Source organism: Pan paniscus, chromosome 1 (genome assembly GCF_029289425.2).
Source record: "Pan paniscus chromosome 1, NHGRI_mPanPan1-v2.0_pri, whole genome shotgun sequence".
Taxonomy (NCBI): domain Eukaryota; kingdom Metazoa; phylum Chordata; class Mammalia; order Primates; family Hominidae; genus Pan; species Pan paniscus.
The window spans coordinates 145,168,939-145,194,037 of NC_073249.2; the positions used below are offsets into that span (position 1 = coordinate 145,168,939).

Here is a 25,099-nt window from a genome sequence, read left to right on the forward strand (position 1 = left end):
AATAAGAGGCATTTTGATACAGTAATTTTGAGCACTATTTGGTACACTAAGTCCAGGACAGACAATCTTCAGCCCTGGAGTAGAGAACACTAAGATCTTTCTCAGCTTCTCATGATGTGCTGCCTTTCCAAAGAAGTACTTAAATACTATTGCTAGTTTCTTTATAAAAATTCCACCTTCAACAGTAACATTTTATCCTTATGGTTCTCCAGAACACAGAGGGCATAGTGGTTACCAGTGCCTGAATCAGGAGCTAATCTGTGTTCAAAATCAGACACAAACTGTGTTTGAAAGAAACTTCTGTCACTCAACTATCTGTGTGACGTTGAGCAAGGTGTTTTATATCTCTATTCATCGGTTTTTCATTTGTAAAATGGGGATTATATTAGTTCCTACTCCATATAGTTTACAAGTACTTTAAATGGGATAATGTAAGTAGTGTTTAGAATATTGCCAAACATGCTCAATATTTTAATGGATAGTGATTTCTCATGAAATTGTGAGCCTGTCTTAATTTAAGATTTAGAAACACAAGTGTTTTTGTCTGCTCATAGAATACTTAAACATCTATCAGGAATTTAAGTTCATTTCCTTAAAAATTGATTCATCACACTCTTTGCAAGTATCTTATTCTCCTACTTTGTTCCCTAGGTATATCTTTAGCTTCCCACTTCCCACCATTTATATCCCATCTTAGTTTTCCCACAGTAAATACATTTGATCATCAGCTACATCTGTCCTTGTCCTTTCCTTCAATGTTGGCATGCATTTCATTGCTTATCTTTATCACTTATGATAACTGCTATATTACAAAAATAGACATCAAATGCTGACACAGGTTAGCAATGCTGGGCACTTTTCAAAGCACAGAAAAACTGTGCCCTACAATTAAAGCTAGTGAACTAGAGACACATAGAAGAACAAATTAAGATCCACTCACCACCACATATATGTGGTTACGACAATAGAAAATTGCATGTGAACATCATACACGGTAATAGGGGAGCTTTGCACTGGGAGAAAAAAGTAAAATGTGAGTTATAAGTCACAGTAGGTTAATAGATGACTGCTAGCTCTAATTTGCTCATTTTCTTATAGAACCTTTAATTACTTCATTTCTAATGCACTTAGGTTTGCCAGTAGTAGTCTTTTTTATTCTTCTAATAATAGTTCCTAAGGTACATCCTATAAATTATCCCTTTCCTTTTCCTCTCTTTCCTCTCTTTAAACAATTCTGAGAAATGGAGGAAAAAAATGTGAACTATAATTTTAAATAACTTCTTTGGATTAATACAAGTGCAAAAAAAAAAAAAAAAACCTTCTGTTATTAGCACTCTGCTTTCCTGCCCCCATAAGAATGTCCCTATTCTTATACATGCCAATTTGTCAGCTGCAGCCATTGCTGCTGACCTGCCGTTTTCTATTAAAGCACCAACTCTAGACAAACAAGCCCTCTCCATTCATTCCCTACATTCTTTACTTCTTTAACTTGTTCTAATTCCAGGTTTGCTCTAAGAACCCTTAATTTCAAAATCCCTCATTAGGCTGGAGGAAAGTACTTCAAACTTTCTGTTTCCTTTTACTCTGTAAAAGGCTAGCTTTCTCCCTAAACTCATTTGTTCAGTTTTGTCTCTTAGCTTCCTTACCTCTTACATCACTCTTTTGCAAGAACGGTGCCTTAAAAAAAAAAATTCTCTAAGCCTTGTCCCTCTTGTCTTTAAGATGCTTCTGCAAATCTCACCTCTAGATTAAGTGGAAGAGATAAGTGTTAGTACTGAACTTGCCCAACAATTTAAGTGATGACTATTCTATATTTGATAAAATAGCAACAACTCACAATTTAGAAATTCTGGGAAAAGCAATGGCTTGGAGACAGAGAAAAATTTGTGGTAAGACTGACCGTGTGGCAAATATTAATAATTAAATACAAAAAGAATAGAATATTTTTCTTGCAAACATAGAGACATTCATTCAGTTATGCATTCATTCATATCATAAACTTTCCTAATCTCTTAGTACGCTAGGGGCTGGAATGATAATAACAATCACAACAGGAAAAATGTCTCTTTTCTGGAGTGTTCATTTATGGAATAAGTTTTTGTTTCAGTTCTTTCCTTGCATTCTTAACTCTTCACATGATGCCAAAAGAAGGAATTTGCATTTTTTGAAGGCAAAATATACAAATTAGACATAACACACTTGATTTTAAATGTTGAATTCAATGTCATCACTCTCAAAATCTTTAATCAGAGTAGTCTAAAGTATGATAGTAAAGGGATGGATTTGAAAATTGAAATGTTTTCTTCTTTTTCCTTTTCTCTTTTTTCCACTAATGGAAGAACAGTACAAGAGTTTAGCAATATGAAGAAAAGAGGGATAGCCATGCATTAGATAACAAACCTTTAATGAGTGAAGTTGTTTATGATTCCTAAGGAAACTACACTTAAACAAATTATATTTCATATGTTTTTATAGATTTGATTTAAAGCATCCTTTTATGCCCAACGAACTAGGTAGGAAACATACTATTCCCAGTTTAAAAGAGAAAAAAATTTAAAGAAATCATATGGCTAGTAGACAAAGCCAGGATTGAAGCTAAAACAGGATTTCCAAATCCTGGACTGATATTTTCCCCACTATAATACATACTACTGCCTTTTAAAAATGCACATGCTAATGTAAACCTAGGCCAGGAAAACTTCAGTCTTTTGTCATACAAATAGTAAAATATATACCACATTCACAGTTAGCTTATGTTTTATATATTTCATAGATAATAAGATATTTGAAAACAAATTAAATTTTTATCAAAATCCTTGGCAAAGTTTGCAGTTTCCTTTTGTGTGTTCAATTTTTTGATAAAATTTTAATATATATTTTATATTATAGTAGGAAAAAAGCATGTATACTTTGATTTCAAAGTCAAGTGAATTTTGAAATTCTGAGGCATGGCTCTGACATCAAAGATATTCAAATAATCACCACACTGATAACATTAACTTGATTGAATATTGCAGTCCTCTTGGTTAGAAATATTTAAAAGTTGTCTTTGGTTGATTTCTCTTACTAAGAAAAATATATCTTCCAAAGGGAATTCTGTCAGGGGCTATTACTGCATTTGCTTTTAGAGGAAAAGTAGATAGATTTGTGTAAAATTCACATGTACCTTTAAATTTTAAGTGCAAGAGATCCCAAGCCTTATAAGAAGTAAAGGTAATACTCTATGAAATTTAATTGAATATATCCAATTATGATGTTCTAGTATGATCATTACTACGTTAAAGTTGATCTCAAGATGTGAATGTTGAAATGTAAAGACTAGATCTGCGTGAACTATGTTTTAGTATCTCAGTGGTTAGCACTAAAAATGTAAAATATACTGCCCAGTAGGTTTTCTAAAAATAAGATGACTCTAAATTCATAGGGAATCATAAAATTATTTTTTAAGTTCTTTTCTTTTTCTTATACCTTTCTTTACCATGTTTTGTTTTGTTTTGTTTTTCCATTTCCTATATCTATTTTGGCCTCACTCTTCAACTTCATTTTACTCCAATTTTCTTTACCCTTATTCTATAATCTGTCTTTTTTTTTTAGAATTCCCTTGTCTCATCTTCACCTATGATTAGCCTCTGGCCTATAATACACAAAACGGACATAAGACCATTCAGTATACTGAAAACATAACACTCTGGTTTATAATATTTCTTTTCTCTATGAGAAAAAATAATTTCCTTTCTTCCTATGGTAATAGAATCCTTTAACCATGTCTTTCCCCATTCTGCTCTATAATCCATCACTCTGCTTTTCCACACTCAACTTACAGTCTCTGACCCTCCTTCTCTATTACTTTCTTTGAGGTCTGAATCTCTTTCATCTCTTTTGCTATATTGCATAAATTTCTTCTCTCAAAAGCTTCCTATTTCTATTCATAGCAGCCAAGGCTGTGGATATTCCATTTGTGGAGATAATGTAGAGGAGAAAGCCCACCAAATGGTTTAACTTGCATATACTAAATGTTGGCTGGAGCTCTGAGTGGCAAGTCTATATAGCACTAACAGTAAGCACTATGGGAGCTCAAAACCTTTGAGACATGTACCCGTGTATGTCTGGATTTTATTTCTGTGTCTGAATAACCATGTTCTTGCCTCAACCTTGTTAGGATTATTTAGTGCAATTGTTCAGGCCAAAAAGCATTGAAGCTTTCACAAAAATATTGCCAAGTTAAACTTAGCTTCACAAAAATAACAAAAAGTAAAAAAATGGTTTTAAGCTATATTTGTTAATGGTCATTACTTGGAACTCAAACATAAGATGTCATTTCAGACATGGCTACTAAATAAACTAGAAATTATATTCAAGGATGCCAGAAACTTACTGTGCTCTGTCCTGGTTCAAATAAACCTTTTAAAGTGGATATGCATATAGTAGTGGTATGTACTCGGTAGGCATTTAATAAACCCTTGTTTAATGAACAAAAACAGAATAATCAGCATTTTGTAAAATAATTTGGAACGAAAACGCATGCACAATCTACCATCTTTTCTTAAAAGTGACTTCACCCCAGTATTAATTTGTTAGATATTACTTTCCCAGATGTGGGCTAACAAGTGAGTTCAGCCAACCCTCATCTTCCTTTGACATCATAATATCTATTTCCTTCCAGAAGGCCTATTTCCTGAACAATCCATGTGATTATATTGCCACAGTGGTGGTTTCCAATCTGGATTGGTATCACTTCTCTAAAGGGACTTCAGAAATGCATGTACATTTGTGCATTTATGTGTTTGTGCATGTATGTGTTGTGTCAGGCATCTGGTATTATCAGAATAACTGAAGAATGCTATTGGCATTTAGTGGGAAGGACCTAGGCATGCTAAGGCACCCCTAATGCCTGGAACAGCCTGGATAAAGAAAGGGTGTTATCTTATCAATAAAGCCAAGAATGCCCCTGTTTAGAAACACTGTAGCATTGTGGAGATTTGCTTAGCATGCTGGGAAGACTGAGTCTAACTTTGATTTTCGTAAGGCCTCTGCTGAGGCAGGTATCTCTTGCTCAATTTATCTGCTTTATTTTAATTATTTAATATTTAAGTCATTGTTACCAGGTTAGGCTAGTTTTCTTTGCCTACCATAGGATAAGGCTGGGGTAGAAAATAGAGTAGCTTATATAATGTCTTAACATAAACAGTTAATAAGAGCTCACCTTGGCTCTCTCTGCCTGCTCCAGGCCAGGGCATTTTCTCGAGTAAGCTGATGGTGTTGTTTCTAAGGTAGAGGAAATGGGCCCAAGGGTTCTGTCAAACCATGAATAATTTATTGGGCAATTACTATATGCCGGTACTGTTGTAGATGCATACATGTATAATCTCATTTTTAGCATTCCAACATATCTATTCTCTTTTCACAGATGAGGAAACTGAGGCATCAGTTAAATAATTTGCATAAGGTCACAGAGCAAGTTATGGAGCCGAGGCAGAACCCTGCAATTTGACTCCAGAGACTGCATCTTAGCAACTAAAGTTGTCCTAGGATAACTGACTTAATTAATTCAACTCTTGTCTAAAGTTGTGGTTTTGTTTTGTTTTGTTTTCTGCCTGCCAGGCTTGCTTTACTGTTTGGTTCATACTGAATAGAGTGCCTTGTCTACAGTTACCAGCACAAAAGGTTTTTGTAAAGTTCTTTCTAAAAGCAAAAGCACCCAGCATTATCAGGAGGGCACTAGGCCACTGGTCCCTGGGGTAGCAGGCATAGAGAAGCACCCAGTGGGATGAATGACAGCAGAAGTAGCTCAAGTCCTGCTGGCTGGAACCTTATAACCAGGTTAATTGTTGTGAAGGTAGAATCCAGAGAAATGATCACTTAGGTCACCAGGCCAAGGGCCTCAGGTAAAGAGCACAGTTCAGAGGCTGAGGTGAGGCCAAGAAAGCATGAGGAAAATGAGGTCAGCAACACAGGTGCTAGAATGCCAGACTGCATCTGGAAAACGGGGGTAGGAAGATCACACCACATTTCAGGTTCACTGTATGGAATAGGGAGAGGCCAAACTGGCCAATGCATAACAGAAAAAAGGATACCCCACTGCATGTAGAGGGGTCTCTTCTTCATCTCACCTGAACTGCCATGTCAGCCCCTTTGTGCCCAGGCTGTCCGCTTTTTCTGTAAGGTCCTGACAATAAACACTATGATATCATGACAGTAATGTTTGCTGTCACTATGTCCCAGTCTTAGTATTAGTTTCCTAAACTGGTTGGGCTACCTCTAGAAATTTGTGGAAACGTTTCATTTTTCGCTCTGCTGCTTCAATGACCTTCCTTGTTGTTGAGCTGTCCCTGCACTGGAGCAATCAGAATGAGACTGGAGAGCTTCTTCAATAGTTGCTGAGTGTAACACTAGAAACCATTATAAAAGGATGAAGTCTCACTCAGAGAATCTGCCGTTCTTCCAGTCATGAGAATTAGGACCCCAAGAAAGGGAGACTTTGGTTGGTGTATTGCTTATCACTTAGCACAAGACTCAATCTTCACCTACATCTGGATCCGGATCCTGCCAAATTGTATGGCACCATGAAGACATAATCAGACAATATTGATACATTTTTTTGTAATGCAGGATACATAGAGTGTGTTTATTTTATAACTTCATTATTTATTTAAATTTAGGTCTGAGGCCACTGTGGTCTGTCTTACCACACTCTATCAAATTTTGAATTCTAATTTGGGTTTCAGTCTGTTCACAAGTCTAGTTATATCCAGAGAATCAAAGGATAGTTGGATAATTCAGCAAAAGTATTTTATGGGGTAAATGTATCTTGGCTGTCTTGTAGAATCTGGACACCTTTTGTCTTTAGCAACTATAAATTAAAAAGAGACATGCGTTGTTTTAATTTTAAAGGCAAGACCTGAAAGGTTCTACTTGCCAGGATGACTCCAGAAGTTCCAGAGCTACCATTCTGTTGGTTATTTAATCAACTTTTATTTGCACATTCAGATGATACTGACAATTCTGTAGGCTCTTGAGGTGATAGAAAATAAACATATACCCTGACCTTAAAATATATAAATACACGAAAATAATCTAAGCCATAAGAATATTCCCTCTTTTATGGTTCAGACTTATAAGTTAGGAAAACTGAGCTCCATGAACATGACTAGATATGGTTTGGCTCTCTGTCCCCACCCGAGTCTCATGTTGAATTGTAATCCCCAGTGTTGGGGGAGGGACCTGGTGGGAGGTGACTGGATCATGGGGGCAGATTTCCCCTTGTTATTCTTATGATGGTGAATTAGTTCTCACAAGATCTGGTTGTTTAAAAGTGTGTGGCACTTCCCCCTTAACTCTCTCTCTTTCTCCTGCCACCATGTGAAGACACGCCTGCTTCCTCTTCACCCTTCTGCCATGATTGTAAGTTTCCTGAGGCCTCCTAGCCATGCTCCCTGCAGAACTGTGAGTCAATTAAACCTCTTTTCTTCATAAATAACCCAGTCTCAGGTAGTTCTTTATAGCATGTGAGAATGGACTAATACAATGACAAAGATTACTAGTTGGAGCCTGGTAAGAGGTTAAGATTGAGGGAGTTGGCCAGGCATGGTGGCTCATGCCTGTAATCCCTGCACTTTGGGAGGCCGAAGCAGGTGGATCATGAGGTCAGGAGATCGAGACCATCCTGGCTAACATGGTGAAACCCCACCTCTACTAAAAATACAAAAAATTAGCCGGGCATGGTGGCGAGCACCCGTAGTCCCAGCTACTCCAGAGGCTGAGGCAGGAGAATGGCGTGAACCAGGGAGACAGAGGTTGCAGTGAGCTGAGATTGTGGCACTGCACTCCAGCCTGGGCAACAGAGTGAGACTCAGTCTCAAAAAAAAGAGTGAGAGAGTCTCTCTAGGGCTATAAATGGAGAAAAGGCAAACCTTATAAATAGATGGGATAAGAATACTCATGTAAAATTCCAGGTGGCATCTCTGTCCTCATTCCTCATCTACTTATCCACAGTGAACACTTAGGCTCTGCTCAGGATTTTCAGAGTCAAAAACATTAAAGAAGCAAACCAGGAATCATATTTTGGTTATAAGGCATAGAGATCTGGATCTAAGGGAAAATCAAGGTTAAAAACTGAAATTGGCCTCTTATGTCCCTGTCAAGGAAGAGTACACTCCTGTCCAACATCAAACTACAGATGATACTGGGTTTAGCTCTGCTGAATAATCCAATAACCCAATAAATAAATAATCCAATAACCCAATAAATAAATTATCCAGGAAATAAATAAGAGGAACCCCATTAGGTATAGGATGGTTAGAAGAGAAAGATACGGGATGATGCTGGTGCAGGGATTCCCTACAATATCAAGGGGAGATACCTTTTCTATTTACTTCTTGTGCTTCTCTATAACTGCCTCCAAGAGTCACTGTCTAAGTTCAATGAAATGAACCATTTAAGCACAAAATCATTAATTCATTATAACCTCAAGATACTATTGTCTGCCAGTTCAGTACAGCATCATAGAATGACCATAACATAGAGTCAAACTGATTGTCAGTTTGACTCCTTTTTTTTTTTTTTTTTTTTTTTTGAGACGGGGTCTTGCTCTGTGGCCCAGGCTAGACTGCAGTGGTGTGATCTCGGTTCACTGCAACCTCCGCCTCCTGGATTCACACCATTCTCCTGCCTCAGCCTCCCTAGTAGCTGGGATTACAGGCGCCTGCCACCATGCCTGGCTAATTTTTAGTATTTTTAGTAAGACGGGGTTTCACCATGTTAGTCAGGATGGTCTCGATCTCCTGACCTCATGATCCGCCCACCTCGGCCTCCCAAAGTGCTGGGATTACAGGCGTAAGCCACCGCGCCCAGCCGTCAGTTTGACTCTTAGCTTGACATTTATTATTTGTGGCTACCAGAGAAGTTTACTTACACCTTTTTTTTTTTGAGATGGAGTCTCACTCTGTCACCCAGGCTGGGGTACAGTGGCATGATCTCGGCTCATTGAAACCTCTACCTCCTGGGTTCAAGCAATTCTCCTGCCTCAGCCTCCCAGGTAGCTGGGATTACAGGCACCCACCAGCATGCTGGGCTAATTTTTGTATTTTTAGTAAAGATGGGGTTTCACCATGTTGGCTAGGCTATTCTTGAGCTCCTCACCTCAAGTGATCTGCCTGCCTCAGCCTCCCAAAGTGCTGGGATTACAGGCGTGAGCCACCATGCCTGGCCAACTTACACCTCTTTAAGCCTCAGTTTCTTCATTGATTAGAGGACTTAAGAGACAACATATACCAAAATAATGCCTTGTGCATGGAGGTCATTGGTATGTGGTAGGTGTGTTTATTATTTTCCAGTACCAATAACTGTATTCGTTTCCTGTGGCTACTTTAACAAGTGACTACAAACTGGGTGGCTTAAAACAACAGAAATTTATTCTCTCACAGTCATGGAGGCAAGAAATCCAAAATCAAGTTGTAAGTTTTGTTTCTTCAGGAGGCTTCGATGGAAAATCTGTTCCATGTCTCTCTCCTAAGTTTGTACAGCTGTTAGCAATCCTTGGTTTCCCTTGACTTGTAGACGCATCACTCCAATCTCTGCCTCCATCTTCCTATCACCTTCCCCTCCATGTTTTCTTTCTTTTCTTTCATTATAAAATTAAAAATTTTATTTAAAGAAATGTTTTTTAACTTTTTTTTTCTTTGAGATGGAGTTTTGCTCTTGTTGCCCAGGCTGGAGTGCAATGGTGTGATCTCGGCTCATTGCAACCTCCACCTCCCCGGGTTTAAGCGATTCTCCTGCCTCAGCCATCCGAGTAGCTGGGATTACAGGCATGCACCACCATGCCTGGCTAATTTTGTATTTTTGGTAGAGACAGGGTTTCTCCATGTTGGTTAGTCTGGTCTCGAACTCCCGACCTCAGGTGATTCATCCACTTCGGCCTCCCAAAGTGCTGGGATTACAGGTGTGAGCCACTGCGCCCAGCCTTTTTTAACGTTTAAGTTCAGGGATACATGTGCAGCTTTGTTATATAGGTAAGCTTGTGTTATGGAGGTTTGTTGTATAAATTATTTCATCACCCAGGTATTAAGCCCTGTACCTATTAGTTATTTTTCCTGATCCTCCCCCTGCTCCCACCCTCTACCTTCAAGTCAGCCCCAGTGTCTGCAGTTACCTTCTTTGTATCCCTGTGTTCAAATCATTTAGCTCCCTTATTCCAAATAAGGTCACATTCTGAAGTTCCAAGTGCACAGAGCTATTAGCAGGGGGTAGAAGAACGCTCTTCCACTCACTACAACATATGTTATGGGCTAAATTGTGCCCCGTCCCCCACATTCATATGTTAATACCTTAACTTCCAGTACCTCAGAATGTGACTGTATTTGGAAACAGTGCCTTTAAAGAGGTAATAGTTAAAATGAGGCCGTGAGGGTGGGCCCTAATCTAACCTGACTGGTACCCTTATAAACAGAGGAATTAGGACACACTGGGAGACACCTGAGGTACTTGCACATGGAGGAAAGACCAGGTGAGAACAGTGAAAAGGCAGCCATCTGCAAGCCAAGAAGAAAGGGCTCAGAAGAAACCAACCTTGCCAGCACCTTGGTCTCAGACTTCTAACCTCCAGAACCGTGAGAGATTTCTGTGGCTTAAGCCACCCAGTCTACAGTATTTTGTTATGGTAGCCCTAGCAAACTAATACAACACATACAATTAATGATTGGTCTGCTTTCTTTAGTTTCTTTAGGTTTCTCTGGACAGCAGCTTATACATTGAAGCTGACTCTTCACAATGTGGTAATGAACCCTTGGTTGCAGTGACCTTACAATGTCAAGGGAGCTCAGATACTACCTCATGCATCAGCCAGTATCACCTTTTGCAGCAAACTTTTGTTTGATTTTCTTGCTGAAGTAAGTGAATCATAGTGAATATAGTCAAGTAGCTTGATAAATGCAATTCTACAGTATCTCAGATCACCATAGTGAATATTATGGATATCGTAAAACATAGAAGGCATAGAGGATTTAGATTAAGAGTACTTGAAATTTCTTCAAAATAAAAATCCTTATCATAAGCTTGTTTTGTTATGGTCTTTCTTTTTTTTAAAGTTAAATGTAAAAAAATTGGTCAATTGACAATTCTGCCTAAGAAAATCAAATAAAAGTCTTAAGACATATATATGGTATTCCATCCATTTCAACATAGCCATTGTGATTTGAAGACAAATGTTAGGTCACTTAGTCTACTATCCTCCATTGGCAAATTCTAAAAGCTAGTTTTCATGAGCATGAAACTTTGCATCTTTTTATTTATGGGCTTCAAAAAACCCTTAAACTCCTAAGTGTTATCTTCTTAAACTAGTTTATGATTTTCACAGCTGCTATTTCAGTTTGTTGTTTTATTGCTTTTGTAAAGAGCTCTGAGATTTTTATGAAGGTGCTAGGCTTATAGTGTATGTTTAATCACCATTTCAGTAATCATTATCTTTGTCATTTAAAACAGTACCTCTGTAAGGCTGTGCTGGCATTAAATAATATACATAAACAATTAACAGTAAATATTAATAATGATATTGGTAAACTCTAAGACATAAAGGAAGAACAATAGAGTTTAAAAAGCTTATGTAGTTCTCTCAAGCTTTTCTCTGACAAGTATAATTTCAAATATATTTATTGTTGAGATATGTAGCTGATGTATTTCTTACAGCTGGAATACCTAGAGATTTTACAGCAATACATCAACTAGTGCACTGGGGTGGATCTCACATTGTACTCTCTTAACAATAGTTGGCAGCAGGTAACATTCCTTTCTTCTGTGTCTACTCTGACCTGCTCCAAGGTCAAGATAATGAATATGTGATCACTACTCACTTCCCTTTGAAAATATATGGATTTCTCACAGTTATCTACCTGTCCCTTGACTGTGTTAACAGCAATAAGTAGGTTACAGAGAAAAGAAAAAGGGACAGGGACTAGTGATACTCTAGTCTCTGTGGATAGCGTGAGCATTGGAACAATGTTTGGATAGCATAATGGGTCAAGTGCCTTGAACAGATTGTCTTGGTCCAGATTATCAACTCTATAGCTGAGTCTCTCTCTTTTTCTGATGTATCTCAAGTGCTTAGCACAGTGCCAGGAGCACAGGAGTTGATCAATCAATAATCTTTAATGGGTAAATTAATGAATTAACAAACCGCAAAGTGCACTGCCACTCTTCTTTGGGAAGAATTTGTTAGTTGCTTAGTCAACAGTGATAAATGGTACTGAACACTGTCTGGCAAAATTTAAAAAAACAAACAGGCCATGTTGCATCAGGCTGAAGCAAAGCATTATCAAGATGTAGAGAGCAGCAAGCACATACACACATCTGTGAAATACGGAAGTAACTGCAATTACCAAAAAAGAAAATTTGCAAAGCATAAAGCAGTTCAAACTGAATATATAATAAGCATGATATATATGCTGCAAAAAAAAAGATGATAGAACATTTGAAATCTTAGGGAGTCTCTAGAGGAAGTGCAAAGTCATGGCATTTATTCTGAAAAGTTCTTGAAGGAAATCAGTTTTGAATCAGATTTTGAAGAAGGTGAGAGTTCTCATTTGGTATAGATAAGTACAAAAGTGATAGATTAGAAAGCCAGTGTAGGAATTTAAAAAGCCTAATGGAATTAAGGGCAAAAAAAGTAGGTGGGAAAAAAATTTTAATGAACTCAAGTAACATAGAAACACTTAAATAGGAAAACCTAACATAGTATATGCACAAATGTTCTAAGAATGTATTAAACATAATACACTGGTTCATTTCTGTAAATAATATCCTTAGACCCTAGCAGGAGGGTCTAATTACGTCAAATTACTGTGCTTGCCTACACAGCCTAGTTAATAATCTTTCAAAATCTAACCACCTGTGAGTGAGATGTTGAGGAAGTAATAAATAAATTATTTTACTGCACCTCAGAGAAATATATTCATAATTTTACCATACCTGAATCATGGGAGGGTAATTGTGATACCTTAGACATGGCATCCTATAAAATTACAGGTTTTGTCTGTGTATATTAGCTAAAGTAGATAATCAGGTTGATCAATAATGTTAAGTAAAGAATAAAACAACAAAAAACTTGTTCAATTATCTGAATTATTAAGGTAAGAGTGAATTTTATAACAAGTATATTTTCTGGATCAGTGGTTCTCTACTTGTTTGAAGCACTGAGGACTATTTTTTTTTTTTTTCTTTTTGAGATGGAGTCTCACTCTGCCGCCCAGGCTGGAGTGCAGTGGCACAATCTCGGTTCACTGCAGCTTCTGCCTCCCAGGTCCAAGCGATTCTCGTGCCTCAGCCTCCTAAGTAGGTGGGATTATAGGCATGTACCACCACACCCGGCTAAGTTTTGTAATTTAGTAGAGATGGGGTTTTACCATGTTGGCTAGGCTGGTCGCGAACTCCTGACCTCAAGTGATCCACTCACCTCGGCCTCCCTAGAGATTACAGGCATAAGCCATTGTGCCCGGCCCTGCACTAAGCACTATCTGTTGACTGAATACATAGCATGTTTTACACTTATTTCTTTGAATAAGTGTGTTATTATAATTAGTAAATTTAAATTTTATTTCCAAAGATTTCTAGCCTCAAATATAGGACAAGTGGCCACCTCTATAGGAATGGGAGCAATTATCAGAGAAAAGGGGTAAAAAGGGTTAAGGCAATATGTAAAACATCTAAAATGGTATTTGTTACAATGTGCCTGGTGTTGGCCATTGTATATGCGTTTAATAAAAGTGGAATTCTTCAAGGATGTTTTCTGGTATAATACAGGTTTTCTAACTGAAAGAAGTTAGGGACCACCGAGCTAGACAATTGCTTAGATCTGTGCTGACAGTTGTGACTTCCTAGGATCACTGGATTAAAGAGCATCTTAGCAGCTTTGACATCTTTGTCTGTCTTAGTGATTGATGCTCATCACAGTGGTCTGAACCATGGTGAAACTATCTCTATCAGTCATTAAGGAAGGCTGTCATGTCATGCATATTGCCACAATTTGAGGATATGTCTGAATAGGAGAAGTAATGAAACTGCAAGGTGACCAATCCCGTAAATTTAGCCATGTGTCATATATTGCAAGACCCAGAGTATATGGCCAGAATGATATTAATGATGGAGATGGCTTGATTTAAATAGTTTATTGTTCATACGTGTAACTTAAATGTAATTTATTTTCTTTTTCCTCAAAAATCACCCTAGTTACAACTGGAAAGATTAACTGTCAGAAATCAGTTAAATGAGAAATAGAAAATGATTTAATTCATTCCATAATAGACTTGAATTGCAATGGAATTGAAGGGGGAAAATATAAAATTATGAAATGCAAAGAAAATGAAAAAGATGGAAAAAATATGTACATCATTAAATCACTAGTTTCGATGAATCATTTTGCTTAGTATAGACAGCACAGTTGGATTATCTCAAAAATGCTTGAAATGTGGCATTGCAAGAGGTAGTTCTTTTCATTTATTTAATTTTTGCAAAGTCAGGTAATTTTGAGAAAAACAGTACTGCAAGAAAGTACTAAAATTGCAAGATACAGCAGCTCAGTTAAAAATAACTAGAAATAAGAACCCATACTTAGTAGAACAAAAAATAAACTTTAGAAAATTGTTTTTGTGGAATCAAAGATCTCTGACAGGGACAAATGGCAAAACACTTAAGTAGAAAAATAAATACAGCAAAGCTTAGCAATAGAATTAAAACTAGATTTTTAGAAACTGCTGATTATCATAAATGACTTTTAAATTATGGCTGGAAGATTATTTAAATTGTATACTCAAGTTAGATTAATAAATTATTATATAATAATATAATAAATATTATATAATAATTCTTCCTATATTTGTATCCTAGCATCTAACAAGTGCAGGCACATTGTGACATATGCCTTTTGGGATGTTTATCAGATCTAACCCCTCTTCTTTAACTACTCCCATATCAATAGGGCATCTTTGCTCCCATATTTGAAGTAGGGGATCCTTCCCTAGGGTCATAGCAGATTGGGCTGGAGAAGAAGGACAGTTACCTCCCCAAGAGAAGTGGATCTAATTCTCTTATTCGGAACTGGAGCACAGTTAGTTAAGTGCTTGAATAGGAAAGGGATCTAAAGCCAGTGCAGAACCATGTTTCAGCATGGACAGGCACTACAGCAGAGAGAGAGGAGAAAAAGAGAGACAGAGAGATTGAGTGGGGGCAAGAGCAAGAGAATAAAAGCAGATGCTCAGCGAGAGGAGACAGCCCCATGAGATGTTCGTGTTCTAGGTCCTAGTTATAGTTCCACGTGAGATTTGATTGGATCTCCCAATGTTGGTTTATTTGCATTTTCTCTATAGTTTTTATAATAAACTTCGATTGTGCTTATGTATTAGACTATGAGTTACATTTAGGGCATGAAGAAAAAAAGTTCTGCAGAGAATAGAGAGAGCTAAATATTAGGCAGGGTCATCACAGTTATCTAGGTTTCTCTATTTGGTGATTTAGTAAAACACAAATACCTGCATTTAAAGGCTTTTTACATGTTAATATGTTATGAGGTAAAGTAGGCTTAGTGGCTTCTCTAGTCATGTGATTTCTTAGTGGCCTGAAATATGATTCCCAAACACATAATCCTGCTGGATTTTGCTTAGTCAAAATTTTAAGATTTTGAGATATTCAGCCAAAATCAGGCTACAAGTTTCTCACCCTGTAGAACTTGTTTTTGCCTAAGTAAGCATGATTGGACACAATTTGTACTTCTGGAAAAAGTAAATAAGTTAGAACAAAAGCCATAATGAGATACCATCTTCTGTCTACAAAACTGAAAAGAAAAAAATATAAATCCCAAAGTTGATGAGAATTTAGGGAAATGGGTCATCTCATACTTGGCTGTTTGAATTATGATGAGAAATATACCAATAGTCACTTGCTCATTGAACAAATATTTATTAAATATACTCTAGGTGTTAAACATTGTCCTACACACTGGTATTTAGCAGTAAACAAAACAGACAAAAACCTTTGCCTACATGGAACTTGTAATTTCCTAAATCTTTAAAATGTTAAAAAAAGTCCATAACCTTTTTACCTAAGAGTTTTACTTTTTAGATGTATATATATATTTTTTTATTCACACAATGGAATACTGTGCAGCCATTAAACACGATGTTTTTAAAGACCATATGATTATGTAAAAATTGAGTTTTCAGCCAGGCGTGGTGGCTCATGCCTGCAATCCCAGTACTTTGGAAGGCTGAGGCGGACAGATCATGAGGTCAGGAGATCAAGACCATCCTGGCCAACCTGGTGAAACCCTGTCTCTACTAAAAATACAAAAATTAGCTGGGTATGGTGGCGCGTGCCTGTAATCCCAGCTACTTGGGAGGCTGAGGCAGGAGAATTGCTTGAACCAGGGAGTCAGAGGTTAGGGTGAGCTGAGATCATGCCACTGCACTCCAGCCTGGTGACGGAGCAAGACTCCATCTCAAAAAAAAAATTAAGTTTTAAAGGATTATCTATAGCAGGTTCTCATCCTTATACAAATAAATATAAGTACTAATATACATATACTTATTAAATAAATATGCACTAAAACATTAATGGTAGTTGTTTCTGTGTGACGGGATTATAGATAATTTTTATTTTCCACTAATTATGTCTTAATATTTCTAAATTTTCTGCAATAAACCAGTATTAATTTGGTCTATTTTGTTTCAAGTCTAACATGGATGGTGTCTCATATTTTCACAAAATTGAGAACTAGAAGCTCAATGAGGGCAAGAACCCTGCCTGTCTTGGAAACTTGGTTGAATCAATGAATAAGTCAGCATCAAAGAGAAAATTTGCATACTTCAGTTAAAGGAGAACATTGTAGTGCAATTGTTACTGTACATGTTTGACATCAGCAATATCTATAAACTGATTACTACTTTGTCATTCAGTTATCTGTATTAAAAATGCCACATGAAATTTAATGTAAACTTGGTTCCATATATGTCATTTAAAATATCCTCTGAAAGACACAGTGTACATAAAAGAGAATTCCATTAAAAGCAGTGAATCCCTAATGATAGCTTAGAATGGATTCTTATTCAGGCCTGAACAGTTATCTGTCCAAAGTTCCTACTGTATGCATTCTAATTAAGGAAAAACAAAGCATTAGAAAAACTGTAGGTAACATGATGTGAGCTATATAACGTGAAATGAAACTATCAGTCAAAAAAGTGTTAATAAAAAGTTGAAGTTTTAGAGTATGTATAGTGAACATGTGCTACTTTTACCCCTTGGCATCTATATTTCCCAATTCTGGTAAAATAGGACCTCCTTCTCCCAAACCTTTTCTTTGGGGAACGACTCCTCAATCCATGTAATATAAGTAGGTTTGACCCGCACTCTCAACTCTAGTGCTGTCCAATACAGTCATGGCTATTTAGTTTAAATTTAACATACTTAAAAGAAAGTCTAAATTTTAGTTCCTCAGTTGCCTTAAGCACATTTTGAGTAATCAATAGCCACACATGACTAGTTGTTACTGTATGGGACATAGTAGATTATAGAACGTTTCCATCATCACACAAAGTTTTCTTCGACCACACTAAGGGTTTCAGTAACCCAGTATTAATCCCATGTGACTGGCCGCAGGGATGAGTCCAGGGAAGGATGTATGACCCAATTCAGGTAGGTAAGAGCCAGGCTGAGGATTTCTGTAAGGGTTGTGAGAGAGAAGTTCTCATGATTATTGGAATAAAAGAGGGGCAAGGAGATGGAGCTGCTGCAGTTTCCCCAAGGGACAATCCTGCTGAGAGTGGACACTGTACAGAAGAGAAAATACCTACAAACAGAGAGAAAACAGGTCATTGAGATGCTTTCTGAGATCATGAATCAACAGTGCCTAAAGACTACCTGCGGATTGTTTTGGTTTTTGGGTTTTTGTTTTGTTTTGTTTTGTTTTGTTTTAGACATGGTCTGGCTCTGTCGCCCAGGCTGGAGTGCAGTGGAGCCATCTCGGCTCACTGCAACCTCCGCCTCCCAGGTTCAAGCAATTCTCCCACCTCAGCCCCGCAACTAGCGGGGAATACCGGCGTGCACCATGTCCAGCTAATTTTTGTGTTTTTTGGAGGGGGTTGAAAATTAAGAATGTATTTTAGATTGTGGAATTTAAAATCTAAAAGCACAGTACACATTTTCAGAAGAGGAATTTTACTATTACCCACTTATGGTGATATTTGCAATATTAGAATATAATTCAGTTAAATAAATCAGATAAGGAATCCAGAAGAAACTGTTCTTGAGTTAAACCAAGTACACGTTGGCAATTTTGAGAAAGGAGAACATACGTTAACATAACACACAAGCTCAAATGCAAGTTTGTTTGTTTATTTATTTATTTATTTATTTATTTATTTATTTATTTTGAGACAGAGTCTCACAGTGTCACCCAGGCTGGAGTGAAATGGCATGATCTCAGCTCACTGCAACCTCCACCTCCCAAGTTCAAATGATTCTCCTGCCTCACCCTCCCAAGTAGCTGGGATTACAGGCACCTGCTACCACGCCCAGCTAATTTTTTGTATTTTTAGTAAAGACGGGGTTTCACTATGTTGGCCAGACTGGTCTCAAACTCCTGACCTTGTGATCTGCCCGCTTCGGCCTCCCAAAGTGCTGGGATTACAAGTAAGAGCCACCGTGCCTGGCGTCAAATGCAAGTTTATGTGGTGAGTGTTTTTTGTTGTTTTTTTTTTCTTTTTTTTGAGACAGGGTCTCGCCTTTCGCCCAGACTAGAGTGCAGTGGCACAGTCTCGGCTCACTGCAACCTCCGCCTCCCAGGTTCAAGCAATTCTTCTGCCTCAGCCTCCCAAGTAGCTGAGATTACAGGCATCCGCCACCATGCCCAGCTAATTTTTTGTATTTTTAGTAGAGACAGGGTTTCACTATGTTGGCCAGGCTGGTCTCAAACTCCTGACCTTGTGATCCACCTGCCTCGGCCTCCCGAAGTGCTGGGATTACAGGCGTGAGCCACCGTGCCCGGCTGTGGTGTTTTTAAAGGATTTTAAAAGCATGCTCCATCAGCATAATGGCTTTTTCTCATTTACAGAACAGATGCATTTCTGTCTGCTTGTGTACAGCAAAGGGTTAGAACCTGAATAAACTTATTTATGATTCCAGAAATGTGCTGTTTTAGAAATGTACTCCATAGAATTTACTTCACTGCACCTACCACTGATTCTTCAAATAAGCAAAGTATGCAAGGTCTTATCCCATGAAAATGTTTTTAAGCACTAGCACTTTAAATTGAAACATTGTTAGAAACATAGCAATGTCAGGTACAATGTCTATACTTAGTCTTATTTAAAATAAGAATTGAATGCACAACAGAAAATTTATCATTTTCTTTATCATTGGAGGGGAGGGAAAGAAAGCAAGTGGAGGTGGGGGTATGATTACACTATTTAAGGAAGAGCTGAATACAAAGACAATGGGTCTTTCATAGTCTCAACAACTCCACAATGAACAACTGGATTATCTCATTTATAATTCACATTGGATCAAAAAAATTGGTTCCCCTCTGTGCATATCAATTTAATTCAAACCTTATTATTTTCAAAATACAAATATGAATACTACAAGATAAACTCTAACTCCAATAGGTATTTTCTAAGTAGAAGACCAAACAACAAAGGGAATCCCTCTTTCCAGTGTCTTTTGATATGACAAGATGTTGCCAGAGTGGAAGTCTAACACATAAGTAAGCATTCTCACGGCCAAGTAAGAAACTACAGTTGTTGTGGGTATTACCCTACCATTACTCTATGTATTACATATTAAATTAAACACAGCATTAAATATGCTTGTATAATTATGCCATTAATGATTATAACAGTGATGATGCTGGTGGAAAAAGCCTGTCTTTAGCCCAAGAAAAGTAAGGCAGAAAAATTTAACAAGCAGAAAGCAGACACAGAGTTGCGCATTTTTTGACTAGGAAAGAGAATTTTAAGCATAGAAATATAAAAAGAAAAGTACTCCCTCATTTCCCCTATGTGGAAATAATATGAAACATTTATTAGATATACTGGACAAGAACAGAACTAAGTACTCCAATTCTACTGCAGCATTACAAAAAAAAAAAAATCCCTTCACCACAGGGTGAGATTTAAGGGCAACCTGCCCAAGGATGCATGTTATATAAAACACAGCAAGATTACCACTGCCCTGCCAAGTACTTCCAGTCTCTACCCAGGTCCTACTGAAATACTGGTGGTCCCAGTTAGTTTTATTGAAATAAATATTTAAAGAAAAGGATAAAGCATTTAAAAAGACAAGCCAAAATGCTTCAGGAACCACATATCCAATACAATGTTTATCCTCAAATGAGTTATGTTTGCCTCGCACTAATAAACTTTTATTTCACTCAAATTAGAGCAATAATCTTCCATACATAAGTATCTTCCCTGCCCAATAACTCAAAGGAAAAAAATCTAAAATGATTAGTAAAGAAAAATATAAGAATTAACAGACCCTTTAAATTTGTTTTAAATATTTTTAAGGTTTAAAAAGTGTTTAAAGTTTGTAATTCCTAGTAGGAAAACATTATCTGAATGAGTACCCTAATGGCAAACCACCATAAAATGCTTCAGTTGCATTTGGGGGAGAGAGGTAGGGATTAATTCCTAGTAGGAAAACATTATCTGAACGAGTACCCTAATGACAAACCACCATAAAATGCTTCAGTTGCATTTGGGGGAGAGAGGTAGGGATTAATTCCTAGTAGGAAAACATTATCTGAACGAATACCCTAATGGCAAACCACCATAAAATGTTTCAGTTGCATTTGGGGGAGAGAGGTAGGGATTAATTCCTAGTAGGAAAACATTATCTGAATGAATACCCTAATGGCAAACCACTGTAAAATGCTTCAGCTGCATTTGGGGGAGAAGGGTAGGGATTATCTTCAAAGCACCCCAGCTCTCTTGATGAGAAGGTCAGAGGTACACTGGTTTGTATTATTGCGACATCCATAAGGTAATCTAGGTTGCTTTTCCTTCAGCAAGGGCTTTATTTATCAGAAGGGCATTGTGCTTGACTCCCAATTGGCTGACAATTTACTGATAAGATTCATAACCTTTGGGTTGCTCTGGTATTTTGACAAATTTGCTGGGTTCTGAGCCACATCCTGGAAGGCCACCATAACTTCTGGATCCTGCATGTCTGCAAGAACCTCTAGATCACTAAGAATTTCATTGAGTCCAGGCATTCTGGCCATTCCAGACGTTCCTCTGGGAAAATTACCAGGCATTCCCCCAGGAAAGCCACCTGGAAAAGAGCCATAGTGAGCTTCTGACTGTGGTCTGGCTTCTTCCTCCCTCCGGGCTCTCTCATGCTCTTCTTGAGCCTTCTTAACTCTTTCTATTCTTTGATCTCTCGCTCTTCACGTTTCGCTCATACTTTCTTCTGCAATTTCCTGTGCCCTAGGTTGAACTTCTTTCAGCATTGTACTAGCATCTTCATCGTAATCCAATTTACAGGCAAGGGCAAGATCATGGGCTACATCTTCCCAGTGGCCTAGGCGTCTGTGTGCTTTCCCTCGCCATTTGTAAGGCTGAGCTGAATCAGGATTTATTTCATGGCTCTGTCACAGTCTTGGATGGCAGCATTTGGCTTCTGTAATTTGACGAAAACGCTGGCCCTCTTGGCATACAAAATGGCCAAGTGCAAATTCAGCTTAATGGCATTTGTGAATAAGTCAATGGCTTTCTGCAGTTCACCATCATTTAGGGCTTCAATAGCAGCCACTTTCTTATCATATGCCTGATCTCATCTCCTCTGTTATCTCTGCATTTTCTTTTTTTTTTTTTAGACGGAGTCTCGCTCTGTCGCCCAGGCTGGAGTGCAGTGGTGCGATCTCCGCTCACTGCAAGCTCCGCCTCCCGGGTTCACGCCATTCTCCTGCCTCAGCCTCCCGAGCAGCTGGGACTACAGGCGCCCGCCACCGCTCCCGGCTAATTTTTTGTATTTTTAGTAGAGACGGGGTTTCACCATGTTAGCCAGGATGGTCTCGATCTCCTGACCTCGTGATCCGCCCGCCTCGGCCTCCCAAAGTGCTGGGATAACAGGCGTGAGTCACCGCGCCTGGTCCTATCTCTGCATTTTCACCTCCCATTTCTTAAGGGGCATCAGTGTCTGGTTCAATCACCCATTCATTATCAACTTCTAGATCACTTTCCTCACTTGATGGTTTGTCTGCCTGTAAGTTTTCCTCCACCTTCTTACTATCAGGTTTTTTTTTTTTTCCCTTGGTATTTTCTTCAGATTTAGCTTTCTGAGTAGCAGGTGGTACTTTACCGCCATGCTCTCCACCCACTCCCTCAGGAAGCACATTTCCTCGGTGTGCAGAATGCTCGGATCCTGCTTACACATTTTCACAAGGGCCTGCTCGTTCACTTTGCGGGGGGTCCATGGTCAGGAAGCAGTGGGCGAAGCTGAAGAGCTGCAGCCCGGTTCCAGGCCCAGGCGCTGGCTTGGCGTGACCGCACAGAAGCAATTTTTGTATTTTTTTTGGTAGAAACTGCGTTTTGCCATGTTGCCTAGGCTGGTCCTGAACTCCTGGGCTCAAGAGATCGTTCCATCTCAGCCTCCCAAACTGCTGTGATTACAAGCGTGAGCCACTATGCCCGCCCTACCTGCAGATTTTTAACTTTCAAAAGCCAATAAATTTCTTTGTTGTTCAAGATCAATTTGGGTCTGTTGTTTGGATATATAACTAAAGTAGTATTAACTGAGATATATAATTGAAAGTGAATGAACTAAAAGCAGTGTGGTTATCTCTTTGATACCATCATAAAGCCTCAAAAGTGACTCCAAGTATATTAAAAGAGGTTTTGAGTTAAATTTTGATTGTAATTCAGAGATGAGAGTGACATGTAATTATACAGATAAATGTATGCTGTTGCCATTTAGCAAAAAGAAATTGTTTAAATCTGGCGGGGTGCGGTGGCTCACACCCGTAATCCCAGCACTTTGGGAGGCTGACGCAGGAGGATCACTTGTGTCTAGGAGATCGAGACCAGCCCAGGCAACATAGCAAGACCCCGGCTCTATTAAAAAAAAAAAAAAAAAGGAAATTGTTTAAATTGTATATAGTTTATTTTCTGAAAAGCTGTTATTAAATTAGTGGGAGTAGGTTTACATAATTGATAGCCCCTTAGAACCCATGAATATTTATTTATTTATGTTAATATACAAAACATATATAGTATAATATTTAAACATATGTTAATATATAAGTGAGGATTTTTCCCCAATTCATCAGACTCACAAGTTATCCAGTTTTGCTTTATTGATATATAGGTGTTATATAATATTTTCTTACACTGCTTAAAGTGACTTGTGGTTGATTTTGGTGTAGCCTACTTCCATCTAATAGCTGCAATAGCCTTTTTATATTGAGTAGTACTTCCTTATGATGATATAGAAAAAAATTGTATAACTGAAATTTGTGTTACTAAAATTTTGTAGTTTCATATTTAATTTTATATTTCTTTTCTCTTGCTTCTCACCCTCAGTTTTGTACCTCCTGTGAACTAGTTTGATGGTCAGAAGAAACAGTTTAAAAAAACGAACAGGTGAAGAAAATATACAGACCTCACTTGTTAACATTAAATAAAGAATGCTTTGGTCGGGCGCAGTGACTCATGCCTGTTAATCTCAGCACTTTGGGAGGCCGAGGCAGGCGGATCACTTTGAGCTCAAGAGTTTGAGACCAGCCTGAGCAACATGGTGAAACCCCGTCATTACTAAAAATACAAAAATTAGCCAGGCGTAGTGGCCTGTAATCCAGCTACTCGGGAGGCTGAGGCTGGAGAATCGCTTGAACCTGGGAGGCGGAGGTTGTAGTAAGCTAAGGTCATGCCACTGCACTCTAGCCAGGGTGACAGAGCAAGATTACGTCTCAAAAAAAAAAAAAAAAAAAAAGGAATGCTTTTAATTTCAGTGCTGACCTTTTCAACTACTTTTTAAAAAATGTCTGTAATACGACTAGAAGAATCTCCATTTTCACTCTGGCAACCTCAGCAGCAATTTGTCTGCATATGCTACCATTACATTTTCATAATAAAATATAGTAAAACAAAAATAAAAATGCCAATAAAATAGATATGTTTCTAAAAATGGCAGGGGGTGGAATGCGGTACCTGGACATGTTTTCTAACACAGTCCACAAAATCATGTTTTCTCCCATATCAGATTTTAAAAATAGACTACCAGGTAGAGGATAGCCCACTTGCAGAAAGGCTCCCTCAGGAATCAGCAGGAGATGTTCAAAAAACGCTCTGAGTCAACATGCTGACAGTGATCAGAAAAAAAGACAAATTCCACTAGCATTGGGCTGTATACAAAGAACCATCATATCCCAGACCTAAGGGATGATATATGATGCACCTGGAAGAGTGCATTCAGTTTGGATAAACTCAATTCCAGAAATATGTGGAAGACTGGGGAGAGTAAAGAGAAAAGAAAAAAAATGATGAAGTGACTGGGGAGGTGAGGTTGGGAAGGGGGCTTGGGAGAAAAGATTAAAGCAACTGGCTAAGTAACTTAAGATTTGACATGATAACAGCCAACAAATATTTAAAAATAGCACATACTATGAAGACAGAGAAATTACTTAGGATGGTAAAAGAACACAGAGAAAGAAGCAGGATTGAGAAACCTGATGTTCTGGCTATGTGTAGACGAAGATAAAAAACTGAAAAATATAGTAACTTTTGGAATATTGTCTTAAGGAGTCTGTAGGAAGCTTTAATTCATAGCAAATTTACTACTAAACACAAAGAAAGCCATGGGTATTGGCAGATAATGATTGTGAGGAACGGATGGTGGCCTATATGACTAGAGATATTCTTTCTTATGTAGTAGTTCTATAAATCTATTGTAATATGAAAACTCTAATTTATGTTGAAAAAGGTTTATTCCTTGCCATGAGGCAAGGTTTAAACCAAACTTTTAAAGAACCCATTATTACACAGTTTGCTCTGGGATCTCTGACTAGCCCAGGGAAGAAAAGTGTTTTTAATCTGCAGTTTTCCAAAACCAATTCAATTAAAAA

The 25,099-nt window shown here is 38.0% G+C and overlaps 1 protein-coding gene and 1 pseudogene across 29 annotated transcripts in view; both read right to left on the minus strand.

Annotated features, from left to right (window-relative positions):
* The window catches only part of ADGRL2 (adhesion G protein-coupled receptor L2), a 681,918-nt gene that overhangs the window by 248,654 nt on the left and 408,165 nt on the right, over positions 1–25,099 (minus strand). The window lies entirely within an intron of this gene.
* Positions 21,020–25,099, minus strand: part of LOC100978146 (hsc70-interacting protein-like) — a 33,829-nt pseudogene continuing 29,749 nt past the window's right edge.